Below are 5,977 nucleotides of genomic sequence, written 5' to 3'. Positions count from 1 at the left end.
TTCCACAAGAATTAATGGAAAATGGAGATGAAATTTCAGAATTTCACTTTTTTGGCAGATTTTCCATTGTGGCGAAACCAACCTCGCCACTGGATTTCGAAGGGGCCTGGCTACCAGCCTCTTGCCTCAGGATTATGGCCCATACTAACTTTAAAGGAGAAGACAGACCGGCCGCACAGCTTAAATCTGTCTTTGGAATTGTATTTTATGTTATGTGAGGGTACCCAGATAGCTAATTTTATTGTATTCGTGTAGTCTGAGTGCCATTCACCTAATAATATGCACTCAGTCTTGAGCTATCTGGGGATATGTTAAATGTCTGTGTTTACTGTAAGGGTTGTGACATTGCATGTTTAAATGGTGATTTCTGTCCTGTTGTCCCCACATGTGTATTGGCGATTTCCCTTTGTCCTGATAGATAATTGAATTACTCCTCGAGTGTCTCCAGGGCAGAGAGGAGGAAACCATGATGCATTGTGGGGATGTATTGTGTCTGTGTATCCTGAATTGCTGCATATCTGTCCTGTGTCACAGTCTTCCTTCTGGTCCCTAGGGGCGTGTCCACCAGATGGGGACCTGCATAAATACGGGCGGGTAGCCCTCAATAAAGAGTGCCTGTTTTATCCTTAATCATGTTGAGGCTGGTGTTTGGGTAACTGATCAACACTGGGGGATTGCTATACGCTGAAGATTTCCTATACTCCCCTGGCTTTACTACTAGCTCTTGTAAGGGCTGTTCCTGCTCTCTGGTTTTAGGAGAGGTTCACCCACTCTAGCCTGGAGTCTTGTCGTAGTTCCAGGGTGGGTAGGAGACGGTGAGACCTCAACAAAGCTTCGGCTGTTCGTGGGGTCTGCAGTGCGTATGATGTCAAGTGGAGTGCTTGGAGTCCTCTGGAAGCACTAGGAGCATCTATCAACGGAGGTACCCGGTCGGGGTGCTAGGCGTTCCGTTACATCCATTTTAATAAAAAAAAAATCCCCGCTAACAAAGCAAGGGTTAACAGCCAAACAAAACTCAATATTTATTGCCCTGATTCTGTAGTTTACAGAAACACCCCATATCTGGTCATAAACTGCTGTACAGGCACACGGCAGGGTGCAGAAGGAAAGGAACACCATATAGTTTTTGGAAGACAGATTTCACTGGGATAATTTCAGGTTGCCATGTTACATTTAAAGACGCCTAGAGTACCCCTAGAGTAGAAACTCCAAAATAAATCACCCCATTTTGGAAACTACAGGATAAGGTGGCAGTTTTGTTGGTACTATTTTAGTGTACACATGATTTTTGGTTGCTCTATATTACACTTTTTGTGAGGCACGGTAACAAAAAAATTGCTGTTTTGGCACCGTTTTACTTTTTGTTATTTACAATGTTCATCTGACAGGTTAGATCGTGTGATATTTTTATAGAGCAGGTTGTTACGGATGCGACAATACCAAATATGACAACTTTTTTTGTTGTTTGTTTCAGTTTTACATAATAAAGCATTTAAAAAATATATGATTTTTTTAGTGTCTCCATATTCTGAAAGCCATAGTTTTTAAAAAATTTTTTGGGCGACTGTCTTATGTAGGGCCTCATTTTTTTTGGTATGAGGTGACGATTTGATTGGTACTATTTTGGGGCATACACCTTTTTGATCGCTTGATTGCTTTTTTTACACTGTTTTTATTTTTTTACAGTGTTCACCTGAGGGGTTCATGTGATATTTTTATACAGCAGGTTCTTACGGACGCGGCGATACCTAATATGTATACTTTTTAAATTTATTTACGTTTTACACAATAACAGCATCTTTGAAACAAAATAAAATTATGTTTTAGTGTCTTTATAGTCTGAGGGCCATAGTTGTTTTTTTATTTTTTGGGCGATTGTCTTAGGTAGGATCTCATTTTTTGCAGGATGAGATGACAGTTTGATGGGTATGATTTTGTGGTGCGTAAGACTTTTTGATCGCTTGGTATTACATTTTTTGTGATGTAAGGTGACAAAAAATGGCTTTTTTGACACCGTTTTTATTTTTATTTTTTTACGGTGTTCCCCTAAGGGGTTAGGTCATGTGATATTTTTATAGAGCAGGTCATTACGGACATGGTAATACCTAATATATATACTTTTTTTTAATTTTATTTAAGTTTTACACAATAATATCATTTTAAAAAAAATATGTTTTAGAGTCTCCATATTCTGAGAGCCATATTTTATTTATTTTTTGGGCGATTGTCTTAGGTAGATATAATTTTTTGAGGGATGAGATGATGGTTTGATTGGCACTTTTTTGGGGTGCGTATGACTTTTTGATCGCTTGCTATTACACTTTTTGTGATGTAAGGTGACAAAAAATGGCTTTTGACACCATTTTATTTTATTTTTTTACGGTGTTCACCTGAGGGGTTAGGTCATGTGGTATTTTTATAGATCAGGTTGTTACGGACGCGTCGATGCCTAATATGTCTACTTTATTTTTTTTTACATTTAACACAATAAAAGCATTTTTGAAACAAAAAAAAAAATCATGTTTTAGTGTCTCTATAGTCAGAGAGCCATAGTTATTTTTATTTTTTGGGCAATTGTCTTGGGTAGGATATCATTTTTTGCGGGATGAGGTGACGGTTGGATTGATAATATTTTGGGGGGCATACACCTTTTTGATTGCTTGGTGTTGCAGTTTAAGTGATGTAAGGTGACAAAAAAAATGTTTTTATTTTATTTTTTTGACAGGGGTTAGGTAATGTAATATTTTTATAGAACCACTCTATATGGACGCGGCGATACCTAATATGTCTACTTTTCATTTTTTTTTTCTCTTTTTTTTTTAATTTTTACTTTATTTTGGGAAAAGTCGCTTTTTTTTATTGAAACTTTTTTTTTTTTTTTTACTTTCTTTTTTTAACTTCTTTTTTCACTTTATTTTTTGTCCCACTCTGGGACTTCAACATTACAGGGTCTGATCCCTGTTTCAATGCAGCACAATACATCTGTATTGTACTGCATTGACTATCAGTTTTTTACACAGGCGACTGCTTCCTCCTCCTCTGCCTTCGCCTTGTGCTTCCACTGAGCCCCCGCTGTCAGGTAGGAATGCTATGAGTAGCGCCTCTACCATTGTTCGCTTATACTCGCGCATCTTCTGTTCACACTTCAGTGACGGAAGTAAGGACGGCACGTTGTCCTTGTAGCAGGGATCCAGCAGGGTGGCCAGCCAGTAATCAGCACCGGTTAGAATGTGTACAACTCGGCGGTCGTTGCGCAGGCACTGCAGCATGTAGTCGCTCATGTGTGCTAGGCTGCCCAGAGGCAACGATAAGCTGTCCTCAGTGGGAGGTGTATCATTTGTGTCCTCTGTATCCCCCTAGCCACGTTCCAGTGATGCCCCTGAGCTGATTTGGGTGCCACCCTGCTGTGAACATGGTTCTTCCTCCTCATCATCCTCATCTTCCAAAACTGTGCCATGGCTGGACAGTTGGGTACCTGGCTGCTGTTGGTGCAGGAACCCACCCTCTGAGCAACCTGTGGACGACTAGCCAGATAACCGTGGGAATGATCCCTGTTCCTCTTCCTCCTGTGCCACATCTGTAACACCCCTACTATTCTTTCAGTCCGCTACTGTCTTTTATTGTTAACATGAATGTCATTCTTGTATTTATTTCTAGGTCCTTCACAAGTGTGCATTGATCTTTATTCTAAAACTGTTTTGTTCATGTAATATGCCTGGTTAACTAGCAGCTGGCAGCTTATATTGCAGAGCTATCCTTAGATAAAATTCCATTCCATCCCCCCCTCCCCCCCTTCCTTTGGGCAGAAGTAGTCCAGTCCTGCTTCCTACCAGAAGAGAATCAAAGGGGAAAAAATCACCAAGTGGCGCCTGACTGCTAGTAGGATGTTATAGGTACTTAGGTAAGATGTACACCAATAATAGCATATATAGTGGTTATAAATAAATATATATATATATATATATATATATAGATATAGATATATATGTAAAACTGGAATCGATATAAAAAATAGAACAATATAAAAAATAGATAAAAACTAATATATAGTAGATATAAACCCCTTAATAAAATAGAGGGGCGGGACACGGCAATGCTAAGTGCTAATATGATAGAGCCCTAAAACAGCTGGTGTATATTAAATGAAGCACATAAAAGCATATAAAAGGTGAAAAAACACTGAAACTCACTTCACCAGGGAGGGGTGTAAAGGGATAAAGCCTATTACTTGCTCTGCTCCTGAGAAACGCGTTGAGCCCACCTGACCTATTTACATATTAAAGGATTATATCAGAAGATCCCAGTTGTAGACTGCCGTATTTTCCAACCACTCTACAAGCGAGCCAGGCGAGGGAGGTGGTTGTTTTGGGTGTCTTGAGCTTTATCCCTTTACACCCCTCCCTGGTGAAGTGAGTTTCGGTGTTTTTTCACCTTTTATATGCTTTTATGTGCTTCATTTAATATACACCAGCTGTTTTATGGCTCTATCATATTAGCACTTAGCATTGCAGTGTCCCGCCCCTCTATTTTATTAAGGGGTTTATATCTACTATATACAGTGGGATGCGAAAGTTTGGGCAACCTTGTTAATCGTCATGATTTTCCTGTATAAATCGTTGGTTGTTACGATAAAAAATGTCAGTTAAATATATCATATCGGAGACACACACAGTGATATTTGAGAAGTGAAATTAAGTTTATTGGATTTACAGAAAGTGTGCTATAATTGTTTAAACAAAATTAGGCAGGTGCATAAATTTGGGCACCACAAAAAAGAAATGAAATCAACATTTAGTAGATCCTCCTTTTGCAGAAATGACAGCCTCTAAACGCTTCCTGTAGGTTCCAATGAGAGTCTGGACTCTGGTTGAAGGTATTTTGGACCATTCCTCTTTAAAACATCTTTAGTTCATTCAGGTTTGATGGCTTCCGAGCACGGACAGCTTTCTTTAAGTCACACCACAGATTTTCAATTATATTTAGGTCTGGGGACTGAGATGGCCATTCCAGAACGTTGTACTTGTTCCTCTGCATAAATGCATTAGTGGATTTTGAGCAGTGTTTAGGGTCGTTGTCTTGTTGAAAGATCCAGCCCCGGCGCAGCTTCAGCTTTGTCACTGATTCCTGGACATTGGTCTCCAGAATCTGCTGATACTGAGTGGAATCCGTGCGTCCCTCAACTATGACAAGATTCCCAGTCCCTGCACTGGCCCCACAGCCCCACAGCATGATGGAACCACCACCATATTTTACTGTAGGGAGCAGGTGTTTTTCTTGGAATGCTGTGTTCTTTTTCCTCCATGCATAACGCCCCTTGTTATGGCCAAATAACTCAATTTTAGTTTCATCAGTCCACAGCACCTTATTCCAAAATGAAGCTGGCTTGTCCAAATGTGCTTTAGCCCACCTCAAGCGGAGAAAAGGCTTCCTCTGCATCATTCTCGCATACAGCATCTCCTTGTGTAAAGTGCGCCGAATGGTTGAACGATGCACAGTGACTCCATCTGCAGCAAGATGATGTTGTTGGTCTTTGGTGCTGGTCTGTGGGTTGACTCTGACTGTTCTCACCATTCGTCGCTTCTGTCTATCCGAGATTTTTCTTGGTCTGCCACTTCGAGCCTTAACTTGAACTGAGCCTGTGGTCTTCCATTTCCTCTATATGTTCCTAACTGTGTAAACAGACGGCTGAAGTCTCTGAGACAGCTTTCTGTATCCTTCCCCTAAACCATGATGGTGAACAATCTTTGTCTTCAGGTCATTTGAGAGTTGTTTTGAGACCCCCATGTTGCTACTCTTCAGAGAAAATTAAAAGAGGAGGGAAACTTACAATCGACCCCCTTAAATACTTTCTCATAATTGGATTCACCTGTGTATGTAGGTCAGGGGTCACTGAGCTTACCAAGCCAATTTGAGTTCCAATAATTAGTTCTACAGGTTTTGGAATCAATAAAATGACAACAGTGCCCAAATTTATGCA

The sequence above is a fragment of the Bufo bufo genome, chromosome 5, assembly GCF_905171765.1.
Source record: "Bufo bufo chromosome 5, aBufBuf1.1, whole genome shotgun sequence".
Classification (NCBI taxonomy): domain Eukaryota; kingdom Metazoa; phylum Chordata; class Amphibia; order Anura; family Bufonidae; genus Bufo; species Bufo bufo.
The sequence above is the reverse complement of the archived record's forward strand: the minus strand, read 5'-3'. Positions refer to the sequence as shown.